This window comes from Scyliorhinus canicula, chromosome 12, assembly GCF_902713615.1.
Source record: "Scyliorhinus canicula chromosome 12, sScyCan1.1, whole genome shotgun sequence".
NCBI lineage: Eukaryota > Metazoa > Chordata > Chondrichthyes > Carcharhiniformes > Scyliorhinidae > Scyliorhinus > Scyliorhinus canicula.
The window spans coordinates 146,175,624-146,197,738 of NC_052157.1; the positions used below are offsets into that span (position 1 = coordinate 146,175,624).

Sequence of the window (22,115 nt, forward strand, 5' to 3'; positions counted from 1 at the left end):
AGCACAGTGGGTGTACCTACACCTCAAGGACTGTAGCGATTCAAGAAGGCAACTCACCACCACCTTCTGAAGGGCACCTTAATCTTAATAATCTTTATTGTCACAAGTAGGCTTACATTAACACTGCAATGAAGTTACTGTGAAAAGCCCCTAGTCGCCACACTCCGGCACCTGTTCGGGTACACAGAGGGAGAATTCAGAATGTCCAATTCACCTAACAGCACATCTTTCAGGACTTGTGGGAGGAAACCGGAGCACCCGGAGGAAACCCACGCAGACACGGGGAGAACGTGCAGACTCTGCACAGACAGTGACCCAAGCCGGGAATCGAACCTGGGACTCTGGCTCTGTGAAGCAACTGTGCTAACCAGTGTGCTACCGTGCTGCATGTCGGGATGGGCAATAAATGCTGGCCTAACCAGCGACGCCCACATCCTGTCAAGTAATTTTGTTTAAAAACCACCTTGGTGGGATTTGAACCCGTGTTCCCTGCGCCTGAGCCCCTGCTTTACTAATCCAGCGACAAAAACATTACACCTCTATCTCCCCGTTTTGAACCACGAGTTGAAAAATGTCCATCTCTGAGGGATTTTTTTCCCCTTGTGCATGCATGCAAAAACAAGGGTGGGAGATGGTCATTCCAAGACTTCCTCTTCCCATCAACACATAGGCAATGGCCGCGATCTAACCAAACAAAATCAGAGGCACTGGTGGGGCAAGAACCGGGAATGACCCTGCTGTCGAGCTCTCTGTTGCTATTTTGGGCCCCTCCCACCGATCCCACACATAGTGTCATTTCCTGCATTGAGGAGCTCCAACGACAATAACTCCTCAGTGCAGGAAGAGATCAGGACGCCATTTGTAAATGGCACCCAATTTCTCGATTCCCCCACCCCCGACATGGCCCCAGAGCACCCCAACTCACCTGCTGGGGGGTCCTCGAGCCCCCCCCCCCCCTCACCCGCACCCCACCACATACCGGCAGGTCACCCCCAGGCCTGATTTCCGACCCGGGCAAAATGCCAGCTTGGCATTGCCAGCCTGGCACCCTGGCAGTGTCCCTGCCTGTCTGGCAGTGCCACCTGGCAGTGTTCATTTATGTTGGAAATCCATCAAAACTCAGGATAGCCAAATGGTTAATCAGCGAGTGGCTGGGAAACGCCAGCTCAGCAGATGTAAACTTTGAGGTGTGAACTCCACAGACAGCTGCTGGAATGGATCCATCTCCTTGCCAATTCACTGATCAGGGATATTGAGAGAATGTGCAGAGTACTGGTACGTCTGAGACAGGGGATGGAGAGAGGGTCTGAGTTTGAGGTTAAGACTCTTGAGATTTTCTGAGTTTCTAGAATCATGTGGCGTTTAATGACGCAGCCAGATTTACCATAATAATAATCTCTATTGTTACATTGGCACTGCAATGAAGTGACTGTGAAAAGCCCCTAGTCGCCACATTCCGGCGCCTGTTCGGGTACACGGAGGGAGAATTCAGAATGTCCAATTCACCTAACAGCACGCCTTTCGGGACTTGTGGGAGGAAACCGGAGCACCCGGAGGAAACCCACCCAGACACAGGGAGAACATGCAGACTCCGCACGGACAGTGACCCAAGCCGGGAATTGAACCCGGGACCCCGGAGCGGTGAAGTAACAGTGCTAACCACTGTGCCACCGTGCTGCCCACAAGCAGTTAGGCCAAACATTTATCTGAAGTTTAGGCTAAGATTCCCTGATTGCTTGTGCGTTGGGAAAATAACTTGAATATTAATCAAGGTCCAAAGGTACTAAGACATCTGCTGTCTGCAACTAATAGGGAAATCATGATAACGTATATCAGAAATGTTTGCAACACAGTCATGAATAGTGAAAATCTTCCTCCTTCTTAAGTAAGCTTGCCTCTGCTAATCGTTTGATATTGAATAAAGCAATGATGGCCCACCTATTACTTTAGCACATACTCTAATAATTTACTTCCTCTGTCTTAACCATCTGTTCCACAATACAAAGTGTCTGTTACTCCTACAGAGCCTAACAGTTGCATGCCCTGTACTAATGCACATAATAAAGGCACCTTACAATGCAATACGTTCGACATAAAACACTTTTGAATGCTTTTGAGAGATACTGGCGGCACAATGTCACAGTGGTTAGCACTTCTACTTCACAACGCCAGGGACCCGGGTCTAATTCTGGCCTTGAGTCATTGACTGTGTGGAGATTGTACATTCTCCTGGTGCCTGCGTGGGTTTCCTCCGGGTGCTCCGGTTTACTCCCACAGCCCAAAGATGTGCTGATTAGGTGGATCTGTCGTGCTAAATTGCCCCTTCGTGTCCAGGGATGTGCAGGTTAGGTGGGGTCACGGGGATAGGGAGGGGAACCCTTGGCAGGGTGCTCTTTCAGAGGCTTGGTGCAGACTTGATGGGCCAAAGGGCCTCCTTCTGCTCTGTCGGGATTCTATGTTCTACAAATTATATAAATCAAGTTGTTTCTTTCTCTTTCTTTAACAACTTTCCACCATCGACTGCGCATCAAGCCTTTAAGCTGGAAAATTCTAATCAGGAGACGCCACACAAAGCCAACTCCCCTTAAGCAAACTGATTGCTGACCCCACGAAGTAATGCCCAAACTTCCAATGCACTCCCCTTTTTATCCCACAGAGGCCAGGGCCCATTTGCAGAAGCCTTCTACGCAGCCAAAAGTTAAACTGTCCTGAACAGGACAGTGGAGTCAGACTGGACAGAGCAGTTCTATGCTGGGTAGCAATTGTTTGCTTTCTCTCATTCAGACCACTTGAGTACAGCGGGGAGAGATCAGGACGCCATTTGTAAATGGCACCCCAATGGCACTGGGGGAAATATTGAATCGGCAGCTCATTTTACATCTCTCCTGATTTTTATGTTTGTTGACTTCAGTCGGAAGGAAAGTTGAGATGATGTAAAAGGGGCCAGCAACTCACCATCTACTGTTTTACATCATTGAATAATCAAAATTATTCCCCCTCAACCTTCCCTGTGTGCAGCAATCGGGAATGTATGGGAACAAAGACTCTTGTGTAGCAGTGGCCCCTTTAAGATTGCACATGTGTGGCCATATGGCAATCTTAAAGGAACCGTGTAATGCAGCAATCAGGCTGCATACAGCAAAGAGAAATTAAAGGGACATTGTCTCCAGTACTGCCGTTTTTTTTCAGGATAAGGAAACCTAACCACGTCTATTCCCATGTCCAATGTCTATAATCTAATGAAAGAGTAGTTATCTCTCTGCATACTGAATGTTTCAAATAAAAGAATGGTCCTGAATGTACTTCTCACAGGATTCAAAGTTCGGTGATTCACATGGTCCACTGACAAATTATTGATGCCAATCCATCTCGGAGTTATTGCATGGGGTTTCTTTCTGTGTGAGCAGTTTCAAAAAACACCAAACAATCTGCGTACGGAGACCTTTGAGAGAAATACCCTATTGGATCACTGAGAAAGATTCAAATGCTTCACACAGAATGAATGATATTGTGCAATTACTACAGTATTATGAAGTAAGTAGGTGTGGTAATAAAAATAATAAAGTCTCAAAAAATGAATGAGATGCGACATCTAATTCTTTTTGGTGGCATTGGTTGAGGGAGAAATGTTGGTCAAGACACCAGAACTCCTTGCTCTTCTTCTGATAGTTGTCATGGAATCATTAACATCCATCCAAGCTTGCAAACAGGGGCTTGATTTAATGACTTAGCTAGAGGACAACATTTCCTCAGAACTGTCCTAACATGCCAGCCTTTAGGCGACTTGGTTTTACCCTGTAGGCGAGGCTTGAAGTCACAACCACCAACAACAATAATTCTTCTTGAATAGCTGGTTCTATTAACTGATCACCTCTAGTCGTTGGGGTGAGGGAGTGGTTGGAAACTTACCTCCCGGTCTTTTGTTCCCGGCTCCATGGAGAAAGCTAATTATGCCGTGTTTTGTTTCAACGCTGCTCAGCCCATACCTGAACGTGGGGAAGTCCTTGCTGAGTCTGTGCTCTTCATTGCCAATGGTAATTCGGCAATCCCTATGGAGAGCACTATAGGCTGCTCAAGAGGCAATGTCAGGGAGTATGATCTCTGCATTATACAACATCATCCTGCCTAGTTCCTCCCCAAGACGGCAACAGGTGAATCCTCACAATCAAGAACATTCAAGAATGTACAACTGTCGCATATCCATATTAATAGGATCTGCTCCTATAAATAGTTTGCAAACAAAATATACACCATGCTCAAAAATAACAGTCTAAGTATTGTTTTAAAAAATGCTGTAATAAAAATCTTTAAAAACAAGCTGCCTGGGAATATACTTCCTGGGATGATTTGACCTGTAAAGTTATTCAGGTGGATCATCCAATGAAGGTGTGAATGACTACATAGCCAATCAAAGGAAGAGTAGCAAGATTCCATCCTTCGATTGGCTGCTACGTTTTAAAATCTGATGGGATTCCTCTGCTGATAGGATTCTGAACTGAAGTTTAGTCAACAGCTTGCACTGATCCACGACCCAGGAATGGAAGGGAAACAAATTCAAAGATCCTTGGCGTCAGATTTTACCAGGTGGACTCCTGGGGTGAAATCATTTCTTTCTCATTGAATAGACTTTGATACAAAGTTAAGACTTAAAACAAAGTGCAGAAGCTTTAACAAAATGATGGTGAGTAAGGGCAAGGACTCAAGGCTCCCACAACAGTCTTGTCCAGCAGTTTGATTTTTCTGAACTATTCTGGATTCCCCTCTACCTTTTTACAATGTATATTGAAAGTTGACTATTGTCCCTTCACAAGCATCCATCCAGCAACTACCTCCCTCCTTCTCCTTTGAGAAACGGGTTACATTTCATTTATCCATAATTTTACTTTCAACCAGTTCTATAATTTATCAACTCGCCGTGCGAAAAACTACCAGAAGGGCTGCAACAAGGAGAACCTCTGCTACGTTTAGTAAGAAAATGCATGCCGAGAAAAGGCCATTCAGTCCATCAATAGCATCCTGGTCACTGGCATCATCACGGTTTCGACCCAACCCAACTCATTCGCTCGCCCGAGGAAGATGATTCACCGCAAGGAAAAATTCTAGGAAGATAAAAATGTCTCACTGACCCTCCAGAACGTCAAGGGATTAGACTAACCTGATAACCAACATTAGTCAACACTGACCTGTGGCATTCGACAGAAACCCAACAACCTGTTTCACAAAACGTAACATTGGCTAATACAGTACATTGGAAACCGGGAATCTCTATATTTTTATCTAAAAACTATCTAAGCATTCAAATATCGTTTAAACATCGTAAAGGTGAGCTAGATTTTCTACATTCCGTTGGTTTAGTCACACAAATCGAGAGTCATATACCTTACCTCTTATGAATCCAGAACCTACAGTATCCAGCGATTGCTACATGGAGTGAAGCCCTGGGCAGAGATTTTCTTCTAAACTTGTCACATGTCACTCACAAAGATTTCAAGACCTTGCCAGTGTAGAATCAATAAAAAAGTTTAAAGGTGTAATCACCTGGTTAACAAATAACAGCAACATCTACTCATTAGCTCATGCAAGCACAATATTAATCATTTGTAATTGCCCATTTCAGCTTCCCTTGTCTGCACAGCTGCTGGGCTGCATGCATCTGGAAGCTTGTTTTGCTTCAGGTAGTTTATTTTTATTTCTGTCCCTTCCAATAGGCTCACCGTTCACCAGGCATGCACCATGCTTCTACGCAGTGCCACCTTTTAAGGCGGCTAGTGATGGAGGTCACTTGGCTTGGGATCAAACCGGCTGTGAGAAAACCATAATCAAGCTATTAGCCTACTTTGTATCCTTGTTTTATTTCCCCATTTGTCTCGCCTTCGGCCCTGAATTTGTGCTGGGGGCACTGACCGTCCAATGGGCAGCAATGCAGCACAAGTGGATAGCACTGTGGCTTCACAGCGCCAAGGTCCCAGGTTCGATTCCCCACTGGGTCACTGTCTGTGCAGAGTCTGGACATTCTCCCCGTGTCTGCGTGGGTTTCTTCCGGGTGCTCCGGTTTCCTCCCACAGTCCAAAGACGTGCAGGTTAGGTGGATTGGCCATGATAAATTGCCCTTAGTGACCAAAAAGGTTAGGAGTGGTTACTGGGTTACGGGGATAGGGTGGAAGTGAGGGCATAAGTGGGTTGGTGCAGACTCGATGGGCCGATGCACTGTGTTCTATGTTCTATGTAAAACGCTATGTAATGCAAGGAGCCCCCTGACACCTCACCTGCGGCCATTCTTCATGTGGGATCCTGGTGAGTCTCAAAGGGGATATCCGAGCCAAAACTACGCTGGCCCCACATACTCAGACCTTCCAAAACAGGCCACCTCCATTTCAACATTTTACAAGTTTGGACGATGCTAAATTTAAGCATTTTTTTTTAACCTAGTTCAGATATTTATATAGAACTCGTGACCTGGATATCAATTCAGCACAGTTTGCTAAAATGAAAACTCTGTCCAGTGATCCCAGGTGAAATAACTTGGAACCAGTACGAATCAGCTCATAGCCAGCAAACCCCTATGCTATAAAGTACAAATAATTCAGCACTAATAACCTGCCTCACTTAGAGAAAGCATATAAACAGCTAAAGGCAGATAGAGGGATTCCTGCTGGCACCGGGGGGGGGAGGGGGGGGGGGGGGCTCAATCCACCTGGATTGGCCACGCTAAATTGGCCGCTTAATGTCCAAAGGTGTGCAGGTTACGGGGTTATGGGGATAGGGTGGGGTAGTGGGCCCAGGTAGAATGCTCTTTCAGAAGGTCAGTGCAAACCCAATGGGCTGAATGGCCTCCTCCTGCATTGTTGGGACTCTATGGATTCGGAATGCAAGATATTTTCATCTGTGGTTCAGTTAGTAACACTCTTGTCTCTCAGGTTCTGGGTTCAAGTTCAACTCCAGAGCTTGAGCGCACAGATCAAGATTGACATTGCAGTACAGTAATGAGGGAGTGCTGAAGTGCTGGAGGTGCCGTCTTTTGAGACATTAAACTGAAGCCCCATCAGCCTGCTCGAGTGGATGTAAAAGATCTTCATGGCATAATTTCAAATTATGGGCAGCAGGGTAGCATGCTGGTTAGCATAAATGCTTCACAGCTCCAGGGTCCCAGGTTCGATTCCCGGCTGGGTCACTGTCTGTGTGGAGTCTGCACGTCCTCCCCTGTGTGCGTGGGTTTCCTCCGGGTGCTCCGGTTTCCTCCCACAGTCCAAAGATGTGCGGGTTAGGTGGATTGGCCATGCTAAATTGCCCGTAGTGTCCTAATAAAAGTAGGTTAAGGGGGGGGTTGTTGGGTTACGGGTATAGGGTGGATACGTGGGTTTGAGTAGGGTGATCATGGCTCAGCACAACATTGAGGGCCGAAGGGTCTGTTCTGTGCTGTACTGTTCTATGTTCTATGTTCTAATACAAGAGTTGTGGGAGTCCTGGCCAACATTCGGCCCCCAATCAATATCGCAAAAACAAATTATCTGGTCATTTACCACCTTTCTGTTTATTGGAATTGGCAGATTGCAAATTGACCACCATGTTTCTTATATTACAACAGTCACTACCCGTCTGAAATACATTAGCAGCTGCTTTGGGACATCGTGAAAAGCTCCATATCAATGCAAATCGTTTCTTATCATTCTGCATCCAGCTGACCTCTGAATGCTCGATGCTGACGTTGGATGTCATTTTCATGTGCGTCAAAATATAAACAAACTGTAGAAAGACAGCAACAAATTATTTACTGAATTGAAAAAAAAGGTGTACGATTCCGCAAAGATTTGTGCTAGGTCAGAAAATTAGGAAAGATTTAAAAATTGGCAAAGGATTACAAAAATAAAGATGGAGAAATGTGAGTATGAGAGAAAGATGGCAAGAAATATAATAACAGACGGCAAACGTTTCTAAAAGGGGCGGCACATTGGCACATAATCTTTTGTAAATGAGAGGAATGGAAAGCTGGCGTAATGATGCACGTTCAAAGACTTCATGAGAAACACAAAAGGTATTTATTAATAAGAAAAAATGTACTGAGGACAGGAACCCCCCTTCCCTCCCCCCTCTTCGCCCCCCTCTTCGCCCCCCTCTTCGCCCCCCTCTTTGCCCCCCTCTTCGCCCCCCCTTTTCTCTCCCCCTCTTCTCTCCCCCCTCTTCTCCCTCCCGCTCTTCTCCCCCCCGCTCTTCTCCCCCCTTCCCTCCCCCCTCCCTCCCCCTCCCCCTCCACCCTTCCCTCCCCCTCTTCTCCCCCGCTCTTCTCCCCCCCGCTCTTCTCCCCCCGCTCTTCTCCCCCCCTCTTCTCCCCCCGCTCTTCTCCCCCTTCTTTCCCCCTTCCCCCCTCCCCCCCTTCTCCCCCCTCCTCCCCTTCTCCCCCCTTCTCCCCCCTCCTCCCCTTCTCCCCCCTCCTCCCCCCTCCTCCCCCTCCCCCTCCTCCCCCCTTCTCCTCGCCCCCTTCTCCTCCCCCACCTTCTCCCCCCTCCCCCCATCTCCACTTCCACCCCACCCCACCCCCTTCCCCACCCCACCCCCTTTCCCCCTTCTCCACCCCTTCTCCCCCCACCCCACCCCACCCCCTTTCCCCCTTCTCCGCCCCTTCTCCGCCCCTTCTCCCCCCCACCCCACCCCACCCCCTTTCCCCCTTCTCCGCCCCTTCTCCCCCCCCCCACCCCTTCCCCCACCCCCTTCCGCTTCATCCCCACCCACATCCCCCTTCTCCCCCCCCCTTCTCCCCCACCCCCTTCTCCCTCCCTCTTCCCACCCCCCTTTCCCACCCCCTTTCACCCCAACCCCCTTTCCCACCCCCTTTCACCCCAACCCCCCCTTCTCCCTTCCCCCTCCTCCCTTCCCCATCTCCCTTCCCCCTCCTCCCTTCTCCCCTCCTCCCTTCCCCCTCCTCCCTTCTCCCCTCCTCCCTTCCCCCCTCCTCCCTTCCCCCTCCTCCCTTCCCCCTCCTCCTTCCCCCTCCTGCCTTCCCCCCTCCTGCCTTCCCCCCTCCTGCCTTCCCCCCTCCTGCCTTCCCCCCTCCTGCCTTCCCCCCTCCTGCCTTCCCCCCTCTTCCTCCCCCTCTCCCTTCCCCTTCCTCCCTCCCTCCCTCTCCCTTCCCCCTCTCCCTTCCCCCTCTCCCTTCCCCTTCCTCCCTCCCTCCCTCCCTCCCTCTCCCTTCCCCTTCTCCCTCCCTCTCCCTTCCCCTTCTCCCGCCCTCCCTCTCCCTCCCTCCCCCTCCCCCTCCCCCTCCCCCTCCCCCTCCCCCTCTCTCCCTCCCTCCCCCTCTCCCTTCCCCTTCCCCCCCACTCCCTTCCCCTTCCCCCCCACTCCCTTCCCCTTCCCCCCCACTCCCTTCCCCTTCCCCCCCACTCCCTTCCCCTTCCCCCCCACTCCCTTCCCCTCCCCCCCTCACTCCCTTCCCCTTCCCCCCACTCCCTTCCCCCCCACTCCCTTCCCCTTCCCCCCCACTCCCTTCCCCTTCCCCCCCACTCCCTTCCCCTTCCCCCCACTCCCTTCCCCTTCCCCCTTCTCCCTTCCCCCTTCCCCCCCTTTTCCTTCCCCCTTTTCTCCCTTCTCCCCCTCTCCCTTCCCCCCTTCTCCCCCTCTCCCTACTCCTCCCCTCTTCTTTACCCCCTTCCCATCCTTCCCCCCTTTCCTTCCCCCCTTCCTTCCCCCCCTCTCTTCCCCCCTGCTCCCCCCTCCCCCCCTTCCTTCCCTTTCCTCCCCCCCCTCCCAAAAAAAGGTCGAGTGTATTTGCTCACCTTAACATGCTGATGTGGTGTTTCTGCAGGCGACTCAGAGAGCAGACAAGGTTGTGGAAGGGGCGGGTGGGACATGTTTTTCCATTCAGACTTTGATGGTCAGGCCCGGGCACGGCAACTTTAATCAATAACAGAATTCAATTTCCTGCCTCTAGGATCCTGGCAGACCCCAGTGGGAGACATCTTACTGTTCATGCGTCTCTGCCAGGCACCTCGGTGGTCCTAGTTATTGTCTACGCTCCAAACTGGGACAATACAGGTTTTATTAACAAGCTACTAGTCTCCATCCCTGATTTGGATTCACATCAGCTAACCTTGGTATCAATGGGTAACCTTGGTATCAATGGGTAAGGCTATTGGCCAGCTGCGACGTTCGAGGGTGGTATTTTGTGAACATGGGGGAGAAGGCCAGTCGCCTTTTAGCTCAACGGCTGAGGTGGCAGGCGGCTTCCCGGGAGATGGTGCAGATGGGTGGCAGACTGGTTTCCGTCCTGCTTAGGGTCAACGTGGCTTTTGTAATATTTTGGGCGGAATTCTCTGATCCTGAGGCTAAGTGTTGATGCCATCGTAAACGCCGTCGCGTTTTATGCCGGCGTCAACAGGCCCCCAGGAGCAGCGATTCTGAGCCCTACAGGAGGCCAGCACGGCACTGGAGTGACCCACGCCGCCCCAGCTGCCGATACCAGTCTGCGCATGCGCGGTGGCTTCCTTCTCCACGCCGGCCCCAACGCAACATGGCGTAGGGTTACAAGGGCCGGCGCGGACCAAAAGAGGCCTCCAGCTCGAGAGGCCGGCCCGCCGATCAGTAGGCCCTGATCGCAGGCCAGGCCACAGCGGAGACGCCCCTGGGGTCAGCCCCCCCATGCACGCTGAGGTCCCGCTGGGTAAGACCACACGTGGACGGTGCCAGCGGGACACGGATTTTTTTTGCGCCCACTCGGCCCATCCCGGGTGGAGAATCGCTGGGTTGGGGGGGGGGGGGGGCACGCCGGCACCAGCAGCGCCAATTCTCCGCTCACCAGAGATTCGGCGGACCGGCGTCAGGGTGGTATCACACGATTCGCGCCCAGACCGGCGATTCTCCGGCCCCGGCGTGGGCTGAGAGAATCCCGCCCTTTGTCTCTGTAGATTGGAGCCCCTGGCGGAGAGTTTGGCCATGGATTTTTTTGGATGGGTTGTCCGTCCCAGAGCTGGAGAGGGAGAGGCGGAGGAGTTGAAATCCCTGATGGGCTCAGAGGAAATTTGGAAATGTATTAGGTTGATGCAGATGGGTAAAGTTGCTGACCCTGATAGTTTCTCCATTGGGTTTTAGACGTTTGCGGAACAATTGATCCCTCTAGTTTTAGATATGTTTAATGAGTCCCTAGCCCGGGGTTCATTGCCCTTACCTTAGTCCTCTATTTCCCTGGTGCTTAAGTAGGACAAGGACCCTCCGGAATGTGGGTCATATTGACCTATTTCAATTTTGAACGTGGACGCTACGTTACTCGCAAAAGTGCTGGTTGGAGTCCTGCCTCCCAGAGGTGATCTCAAAAGACTATAGTAAGAAGTCTTACAACACCAGGTTAAAGTCCAACAGGTGTGTTTCAAACACGAGCTTTCGGAGCACTGTTCCTTCCTCTGTCCTTCCCCTGAGGAAGGAGCAGCGCTCCGAAAGCTCGTGTTTGAAACAAACCTGTTGGACTTTAACCTGGTGTTGTAAGACTTCTTACTGTGCTCACTCCAGCCCAACGCCGGCATCTCCACATCATCTCAAAAGACTAGACAGGCTTCATCAAGGGTCAGCAATTGTTGGGCAACATACGTCGGCTATTGAATGTTGTGTTCTCTCTCTCTTCAGTAACCAAACTGGACGCAGAAAGGCGTTTGATAGGATAGAGTGAGGATTTCTCTTTGAGATTCTTGGGAGATTTGGATTTGGGCAAAAGTGCTTACTTCAAAGGGCTCACTCTGCTAGTGTTCACACTACTGCGTTGAACCTGGAACTTCCAGTGGCGACCTGGTGCTAATCAGTCGCACACAGGTTGGCGCCTCCTTGAAGGTTTTGGCCCTTTCTGCCCAATTAATGGGTTCTTTGATCGTAAATTTATGGAACAAGTGGTGGGAATTGAATTCTCCTCCAAGGTGGAATGTTGACGGGTAACAATGACCGACAGTAGCCGAATAAGGCAATGGTTCTGCGTGGCGCAGTTACAGAAGACATGGCAGAGGCAGGGGCGTTGCCATCATCATCCACCCCACTCCAGTGGAGAAATTGATGGGGTTGATTCAGGGAAAGTTTCGGCAGCATCAGCTAGAGATGCAAGAAGATTGGTCAATGGCGATTGAGGGAGCGGCAGCCCCTCTTCACGGGACCATGGAGCAGATGGGGGAAGAGCCTGGAGTCACAAGGTGCGACGATCCAATAAGTGGAAAGGGCGGTCAAGGACCTCAGTGATTGACTTGTGGGGTTGGAGGCAGAGGTGACAATGTTGGGAGCGGTCTGCAAGGAGCTGAAAACAAAGGTGGACCACCAGGAGAATTGGCCCAGGCGACAGAATCTACGCAGTGTAGGCCTGTCGGAGGGGGTGGAGGGAACAAGTGCCACGTCCTACATCTCGAAGATGTTGGCGAAGCTGGTAGATGAGGGGGTCTGTGAGAAGCCCCCGGAGGTGAACTAGACACATCGATCATCAAGGCCGAGAGTGGGGGAACCACTGAGGGAGGTGATAGTGAGAATGCCTCGATTCCAGGTGAAGGAACAGATCTTGAGGTGGGCAAGGACAACGAGAGACTGTACTTGGGAGGGCCAGTGGATCCAAATATACCAGGAGCATAGGTTGGAGGAGGGATGATTGGGGGAATATACTTGATGTTGGGCAGGATTTACCGACCAAGCGGCCTGTGATTTTCGGTGCCAGTGGCGGCCCACCAGGGGGATTTACCGACCCCGCCATTGTCACCCGGGATTTCCCGGTGACTGCACTCCTCGTCGCCAGCATGGAACCGGAATATTCCGCTGGTATGAACCACCAGTAGGTCGCAGCCCCGGGTCACTGTCCATGTGGGATTTGCGCATTCTCCCAGTGCCTGCGCGAGTTTCATCCCCACAACCCAAAGATGTGCAAGTTAGGTGGATTGGCCACGCTAACCTGCCCCTTAATTGGAAAAAACGTAATTGGGTACTCGTATATATATTTTCTTAAATATATATTTAAGAAAAGAGGATAGTGAGTTGGAATTTGCGGGCCAGTGAAGCAATCTAAGGCGTTTGCGCATTTGCAAAGTTTGAATGCAGTGGTAGTGTTTCTTCAGGACACACACTTGCAGGTTATGGACCAGGTGAGGTTGAGAAAGGGGTGGGTGGGTCGGTCCGACGTTCCATTTGGGATTCGAAGTCGATTCCAAGTCGAAAGGGGTTGCTATTCTATTTAGTAAAAGGGTGACATTTGTGATGGTGAGGGAGGTGCGGGGTCGGTTTGTGATGGTCAGCGGGGTTTTGCAGGGGGCATCGGTAGTGCTTGTGAATGTTTAGGTGCTAATTGGGATGATGGGGAGTTTGTTAAGCGAATGGTGGCAGACATCCTGGATCTGGACTCGCATGAATTAATGTTGGGGCAATTCTAAATGCGTGTTGAATCCTCGGTTTGGACCGATTGAGCCCAAGATCACTAGTTAGGTCAGGAATGGCAAAGGAACTGGGGTGTTTATGGACCAGATTGGGGGGTGGGGGGGGCGCTGGATCCTTGAAGGTTTAGGCAGCTGGGTGGGAGTTTTCCTCCTTGCCCCATGCATCGGGGTATATTCCTGTATAGATTTATCGATTCTCCCGGGGATAGTGGGGTTAAATTACAGAGTGATCATGGTTTCGGACCACATGCCGCAGTTTATGGATGTGAGGTTCAGCGTAGGCCAGGCACAGTGGTCCTCATGGACGCTGGATTTGGCGTAACTGGCGGATGAAAGATTTTGTGGAAAGGTGACTTTGGTAATTAAGAATTAAATAGAATTCAATTAGAATGGGGAGATCTTGCACTCCACATTTTGGGAGGCGCTGAAGGTGGTGGTAGGGGTAGGTGATCGCGTAGAAGGTCGAGATGGAGGTTTTTCTTGTCCCTGTTTGCGGACTTGTTTCCAGCCGGTGGGGGAAGGGGGTGTTAAGGGGAGCAAACGGGGAAAAACTGTCAAACTGCGGCGATTGTATTCTGTTTGTTGAATGATTGTGTGTTTGTTTATGTGGGCTCTGGTATGAATAAAAATGTATTTTTTAAAAATCAAATGCATTGAATTCGGGCTACCCTCCGCTGAATTTCCGCCCCTATTTGCTTTATCAATATAACCGCTTGTCATTGTGCTGAGATCTTCCAGTAAGCGGGAAGGATGGAGCAGATGATGTCCTTGTACGCAGATGATCCGCTTCTTTATATTATACAACCAATTGTTTTGTTCAATTTTAGGCCCTCTGGGCCTCACCCTTCACATCCCTGCAACCCACCGCCCAAGCCCCCGGGCTCATATAGCCAACTTATGCCAACCTACGCTTTCCACCCATCCCTTGGGCCCCTTATTGCCCCCAACCAACTTAGTTCCCACTCATGTCAATCCCTGCATCACACTCACCACCCTTTGCAATACACTCTCCATGCCAACTCACCCATGACCTCAGGAGCCATGGTGAGATTACCCCCCCCCCAGTATCTATTTCAGACTTCGCTATAGAAAAGAAAACACTAATCCATGGAAGCCCATTCAATGCATTTAAATCCCTTCAAATATGTAATCCCTTATTATACCACACATCTGTATTCATGATCTCACATTATAGACAATCCTTTAATAGCCTCTTGGAGCTGTCAATCATACAGTAACTTCTAGCCCTCCACTGTGATGATAGCTTATGGAAAGCAGTCAAGCAGTAATAATACTATAATGAAAGCACTCGGGTTTATATCAACAAAGAGCTTTTGAAATTGCAAGCACTGATTTTTTTTTTCAACTCAGAAACAGGCAGTCTGTTTTTTGTCAATTTTTAAGGAACAGGCTATTTAAATAACTTGACAATTTTACGGTCCTACAGAGCTCATCTGCCCTATGAGCATTTACACCACCTGTAAAAATTCATAGCTTTCACACTGTGTGAGTCACAACTCATGCCTATTCCTCCCTCCATCTCCCCCTGCGAAAATGTGATCCATCAGAAATGGGGCAGGAATTCCAAATGCAGGTCCAATCAGCCATTTTTAAAGGTCCCCAGAGTCTCCACAATCTAGCTAAAATCCAAGCCTAAATGAAGGCCTTATCTGCCTGTTCAAGTGAATATTAAAAATTTAAAGATTATTTAAAGAAGATGTACAATAGTTCCTGGTCTCTGAGCCAGTACAGACAAAATTGTAGTTCAATTTGCCATTCAAGTCAGTGATGATTGTGGGATCTTACTGTGTATTCATCATCACAGCAACTGTGACTATAAACCCAAGTGATCCATGTAAAGTGGAAGTGAGGGTTTAAGTGGGTTGGTGCAGACTTGATGGCCCAAGAAGGATTGGGTGATAATTAAACGCAAGCTTTTTTGCCTTAATCTGAGATCTGAGCTAGTGTGTTCCCATTTTATATTTCACTTTGTTAATAAATGTGCTGCCGGTATTTGGTGTCTTTGATGCCGTACATGATACATGGTGGGGCACTGCGCAGCCACACTGCTGCAGAACAATACACAGCCTTCACAACATCATATCATTTCAGTTTTCCATTAACCTTATTGAGAAACATTGTGCAACCACAAATAAAAGCTCACACAAGGACAATTTCAAAGCTGGTAAAATAAGCAAAAATGAGCACAATTTATTGCCTTCACTCTACTTTGTCTCACTGATTAGATAAGATACGTTCCTAAGGTCAATTAAAGGCATTTCTACTAGGACCCTCATTGCCAATCAACTAATCTCGTTTCAATTGATTTCTTCCCTAGTTTTTTTTTAAAGAAGTGTCCTGGCTTTTCTTCCCCCTCTTCTCGTGGCATTGATTCCTCACCACCAGCAACCAACCCCAAGTGGCGTTCTTCATATGCGAGGCCGGGTGTTTCCCTGTGGAGCCTGATTTCATGCTAACCTGCTCACGAGCAATGTCCAGTGAGAGTCACTAGGTTTTTTTTTTCATTTAGAGTGCCCAATTCATTTTTTTCCAATTAAGGGGCAATTTAGCGTGGCCAATCCACCTAGACTGCACATCGAACACAGAACATTTCATAGAATTTACAGTGCAGAAGGAGGCCATTCGGCCCATCGAGTCTGCACCGGCTCTTGGAAAGAGCACCCTACCCAAGGTCAACACCTCCACCCTATCCCCATAACCCAGTAACCCCACCCAATACTAAGGACAATTTTGGACACTAAGGGCAATTTATCACGGCCAATCCACCTAACCTGCACATCTTTGGACTGTGGGAGGAAACCGGAGCACCCGGAGGAAACCCACGCACACACAGGGAGGATGTGCAGACTCCGCACAGACAGTGACCCAAGCCGGAATCGAACCGGGACCCTGGAGCCGTGAAGTGAATGTGCTATCCACAATGCTACCGTGCTGCCTGTACACACAAAGGGCAGCACAGTGGTGCAGTGGGTTAACCCCGCAGCCTCACAGCGCCGAGGTCCTAGGTTCGATCCCAGCTCTGGGTCATTGTCCGTGTGGAGTTTGCACATTCTCCCCGTGCTTGCATGGGTTTCGACCCTTCAACGCAAAAGATGTGCAGGCTGGGTGGATTGGCCACGCTAACTTGCCCCTTCATTGGAAAAAGTGAATTGGGTACTCTAAATTTATTAGAAAAAAAAAACATAGAACATACAGTGCTGAAGGAGGCCATTTGGCCCATCAAGTCTGCACCAACCCACTTAAACCCTCACTTCCACCCTATCCCTGTAACCCAATAACCCCTCCTAACCTTTTTCGTCACTGAGGCAATTTAACATGGCCAATCCACCTAACCTGCACGTATTTGGATTGTGTGAGGAAACCGGAGCACCCGGAGGAAACCCATAGACATGGGGAGAACGTGGAGACTCCGCACAGACAGCGACCCAGCGGGGAATCGAACCTGGGACCCTGGCGCTGTGAAGCCACAGTGTTATCCACTTGTGCTACTGTGCTGCCCTAATCTTTGGGTTGTGGGGGTGAAACCCACGCAAACACGGGGAGAATGTGCATACTCCACACGGTCAGTGACCCAGGGCCGGGATCGAAGCAGGGACCTGGCCGCCGTGAGGCAGCAGCGCTAACCACTGCGACACCATACTGCCCAAGAGTCACTAGTTAACAAGATTACCTAGATTATCAAATCCAGAGGGATGAAAAGGAAGCTAAACTTTGATGTTTTATTTAGTGTGTTGACGAGCTGATCAATGTTCATACTGGAGAATGGAACACCCTCCATTTTGAGCACCAGGTTCTAACGTGAAGCAGTCCCGCGCACACTCAAATGCAGAGTTATGCTCCATTTCACTGCCTACAGCGTAAACAGGGAGAAACTCTTCCCCCTCATAAATGGATCTAGAACAAGAGGGCACAGATTCAAAGTGATTTGAAAAAGAAGTAAATGTGATGTGAGAAAAAGCTTTTTTTGGGTTGGGTCTGGAACACACTGCCTGGAAATATGGTGGAAGCAGGTTCAATCGAGGCATTCAAGAGGGCATTAGGTGATTACTTGAATAGAAACAATGTGCGGGGTTATGGGGAAGAGGCAGGAGAATGGCACTAAGTCATGATGCTCATTTGCTGAGCCAGTGCAGACACAATGGGGCGAACGGCCTCCTTCTTATAGAATTTACAGTGCCGAAGGAGGCCATTTAGCACATCGAGTCTGCACTGGCCCTTGGAAAGAGCACCCTACTTAACCTCCATGCCTCCACCCTATCCCCTTTATCCCGGTAACCCCACCTAACCATTTTGGACACTAAGGGCAATTTATCATGGCCAATCCACCTAACCTGCACATCTTTGGACTGTGGGAGGAAACCGGAGCACCCGGAGAAAACTCACGCACACACGGGCAGCGTCGGCCCTAGGGTTGCTGGCGCCCCGGGCAAGCTGAACTTCGGCACCCTTCGGGGGGGGGGGGGGGGGGGGGGCAGTGGGGGGGCGGAGGAGGAGGGGCGGAGGAGGGGGGGGCGGAGGAGCGGAGGAGGGGCGGAGGAGGAGGGGGGGCAGAGGAGGAGGGGGGGCGGAGGAGGGGGGCAGAGGCGGGGGGGCGGCGGAGGAGGGGGGAGGGGGGCGGCGGAGGAGGGGGCGGAGGAGGGGGGGCCGGAGGTGGGCCGGAGGCAGAGGGGGGCCGGAGGCGGGGGGGGGGGGGGGGGGGCGGAGGGGGGGGGGGGGGAGGGGGCCCGAGGGGGGGGGCAGGGGGGGGGGCGGAGTGACCACCGGCGAGCCTGGATCCATCCGCCATGTTTGTGCGGGGAGCCTGAGGGAGGGCGGCCACCGCGCATGCGCTGGTTGGCACCGGCCCAACTGCGCATGCGCGGGACCCGCACTCCTTGATGGCGCCCCCTAGCACATGGCGCCCCGGGCGACTGCCCGCGTTGCCGGTACCTTGAGCCGGCCCTGCACACGGGGAGAACGTTCAGACTCCACACAGACAGTGGCCCAAGCCAGGAATCGAACCTGGGACCTATGAAGCAATTGTGCTAACCACTATGCTACAGTGCTGCGCCTTAACACTTGCAACATAACTTCTGTGTTTCAAACTCAGAAGAACAGTCCCCAACTGTCATATTATTTCTTAATCCCGCAAAATCCAGGAGGCAATGGAGACCCTTAGAACCAACACACAGAGGAAAATTTTCCATGAATCTGCCTCAAATTCACACCTTGGTTCCAAAGGTAGCCAAAGGCCAGGGCGGAATTTTGCCCATAGGCTTCACGACCTGAGAGTCAGGTTCAAAGTGAGGTTAGAAACCTACACTGTTTGGAAAGTATTTTCTCCAAATTGGCCAGCTAATAGCCAGAGGGCTGGATGAAGCTGGGGAACTGGCGCGCCCACCGGTGGCATGAAATGTCACAACCAACGATCTCTGTTACTGCCCCCAGTAGAAAATCCAATGCCCATGTGGTAGTATGACTAGGGGGTATTACGGTACCTGGGAGAGTGAGCTGCATTGGTGCAGAGGGCTCGCTGCCCATTGGCCCAAGTATCGTGCTCGCCATATTCCTATTGGCTAAGCGGAAGGTAGCTCCGCCTACGAGGCCGGGTATAAGAACCCGTGTTCCCCTGCAGCCAGGCCATTTCCTGTATGTCTGCTGCCGGGCTCACTTCTTGCTAATTAAAGCCTTTCGTTCCGGACTTCACCTACGTTTCGTGTCCATTGATTGTGCATCAGCCCCCCACTCTCATTTCTAACGCCCTCCACAAATACGTGCTTTACAATTTTAAAGAAAGCTTCAGAAAGCAGAGCGGAGAAGCTTCAGTGAAAGGGCTGAGAACAATGGCTAAAATCCGTACCGATACTTTGAGATAGGAGCAATTTGATCTGATGCCAATTCTTATTTTATTTCCTTCAGCCCTTTATAGAGATCTGAAGAGGGACAGAATTAAAAAGAGAAAGAACAAATGTCATCCAAACTAGGCTGCAACAGTCAAGGCATGACCCTCACGCCCGAGTCAGCAGCTCCCAGGACTGAGCAACAGATTTATCATTTGTAACTAACGAGTCCAACAGCGCTAAAGGAGTTTGCTGCCAGTGAGTAGGTACATAACAAAGCATCGTACCGCATTGGCAGATAATGTCCCGCTAAATGCAGAATCAGACTTCCTCAACACAGCCGCAACAATATTCATCAGCCCCAGACTCAAGACAACTTTTTTCTTTAGAGTTGAGTGGATCTTTAACCAATTAGGAAATCACATTTGGAGGGTGGCACAGTGGTTAGCACTGCTGCCTCATGGCACTGAGGACCCGGGTTCGATCCCGGCCCCGGGTCACTGTCCGTGTGTGGAGTTTGCACATTCTCCCAGTGTTTGCGTGGTTGTCACCCCCAAAGAGGTGCAGAGTAGGTGGATTGGCCACGCTAAATTGCCCTTTAATTGGAAAAAGAAATCGGGTACCCTATTGAAATGAAATGAAAATCGCTTATTGTCACGAGTAGGCTTTAATGAAGTTACTGTGAAAAGCCCCTAGTCGCCACATTCCGGCGCCTGTCCGGGGAGGCTGGTACGGGAATTGAACCGTGCTGCTGGCCTGCCATGGTCTGCTTTAAAAGCCAGCGATTTAGCCCAGTGAGCTAAATTTAAAACATGGAAATCACATTTGAAATGGCCACATTTGCTGAGGAGTAAATTCTGAATCAAGCCTCTCGACTTAACGCCACGTTCATAAGTGTATTTCTACCAGCACAGCATTCTTCAGAGATAGGTTTACTGCATGGGACACTTCAACCTCAAAGCAGGTTGTGGAGCTAGCGGCAATAACCAAAACCTCAACATTATTGCTCTCTTTTGGTTTATACCAAGGACTAAAATATCCCCGAGCACAAGGACAAACAAAATATTTTGCCTTCCTTTCATCGAAACATCGAGCAATCGAAAGGTATTAGCTTTTGGGTTAGTTTTAGCTCCTCTCTTCTCTCGCTCTTTCTCAAGGGGCTCAGGGCAACGACATCACCATGTGTAGTGTCAAGCCATCCAGTTTCGAGTGTGCAGCCAGGTGGCAGCTGCAGCGCTACAGGATCTCTCAAGTAATGAGGGAAGGCAATCAAAGAGGGATTCCTATTCCTGATGACTAGTCAGTCACTGGTGCTGAAGATTACACTTGTGAGCATCAGCAAAGGGTAGATTAGGCTCTCGTGCGATGTCTTATACTGTTTGGTAGCCTGTCACCATTTTGAGTATCTGCCATGAAGGGTGGGTCACCTTACTGAGGTATTGGGGAGGGGGCTGGACATGCTACAGCAAGGCTCAATGGTTTACAGAGAGGGGGAAGAAAACTAGGAACCAAACACCCCAAAAAAGCGAGAAGAAAATAGAGCAAATCAGCATCAAATATTGCGCCAATGAAATTCTTAGACAAGTAACAGAACTGTGGATTGGATTCAATTGATCGATCATTAAACTGAAAACCAACAAATGTTTGGCTGGTGACGGATCTGCTGGTGTATCCACCATGGGGTATCTTAATCAAGTTTCATCTTCTGTCTGTCCAACGCGCCCTGTAAACTCAATGCACGGTGAACAAGTCTAGGAACCAGGAATTCATATTTTATTTCTTCATCCCTTGCCCAGGCTAACTGAAGATGATCATAGAATCGACAGTGCAGAAGGAGGTCATTCGACTCATCGAGTCTGCACCAGCCCTTGGAAAGAGCACTCTACTTAAGCTACGCCGCCACCATATCCCCTGTAACCCAATAACTCCAGCTAACCCTTTGGACATTAAGGGGCAATTTATCATGGCCAATCCACCTAACCTGCTCATCATGGGAGGAAACCGGAGCACCCGGGGAAAACCCACGCAGGCACGGGGAGAACGTGCAAACTCCACACAGTCAACCGAGGCCGGAATTGAACCCAGGTCCCTGGAGCTGTGAGTCAGCAGTGCTAACCACTGTGCCACCCATCACTCCACCAGTTCAGAGGTATGAATTAATGGTCAGTGGGGTGAAATGGGGGAGAAAACTTGCGGAATGTTTCTGTACTGGCAGCGGTTGAAACATACTGCAGTGTGCACAACGCAAGCCTTCAGGAGACAGCACGGTGGTTAGCATAAATGCTTCACAGCTCCAGGGTCCCAGGTTCGATTCCCGGCTGGGTCACTGTCTGTGCGGATTCTGCACGTCCTCCCCGTGTGTGCGTGGGTTTCCTCCGGGTGCTCCGATTTCCTCCCACAGTCCAAAGATGTGCGGGTTAGGTGGATTGGCTATGCTAAATTGCCCGTAGTATCCTAAAATGTAAGGTTAAGGGGGGGTTGTTGGGTTACGGGTATGGGGTGGATACGTGGGTTTGAGTGGGGTGATCATTGCTCGGCACAACATCGAGGGCCGAAGGGCCTGTTCTGCGCTGTACTGTTCTGTGAGACGGGAAAGCATTCAAAAAGTTAACCTTTTAATGGTTTACCTCTGCAAAGAAGAAATGGCACTTTTTAAGACTTTGAATAGTTTGGTTTCTCCTCTATATGTAAAGCCAAGTAAGAGTTTGGAACTCACTTCTGCAAAGGAGTTGCTGCTGAACCAATTGTTAATTTTAAATCTGAGATTGATAGGTTTTTATTAACCGAAGGCATAAAGGAATATGGGACAAAGGCAGACATGTGGAGCTACAATCTGACTGAATTCTGAAATTGGCTCAATGGCTAAACAGCCTCCTTCTGTTCCCATGCCCGAGAT

General features: G+C 50.0%; 1 long non-coding RNA gene across 1 annotated transcript in view; it reads right to left on the bottom strand.

Moving 5' to 3' along the window:
* The window catches only part of LOC119974990, a 93,349-nt gene that overhangs the window by 64,598 nt on the left and 6,636 nt on the right, over positions 1-22,115 (bottom strand). The window contains exon 2 of the long non-coding RNA XR_005462629.1: positions 5,385-5,494. This is a non-coding gene — a long non-coding RNA (uncharacterized LOC119974990). The remainder of the gene's footprint in view (positions 1-5,384; positions 5,495-22,115) is intronic.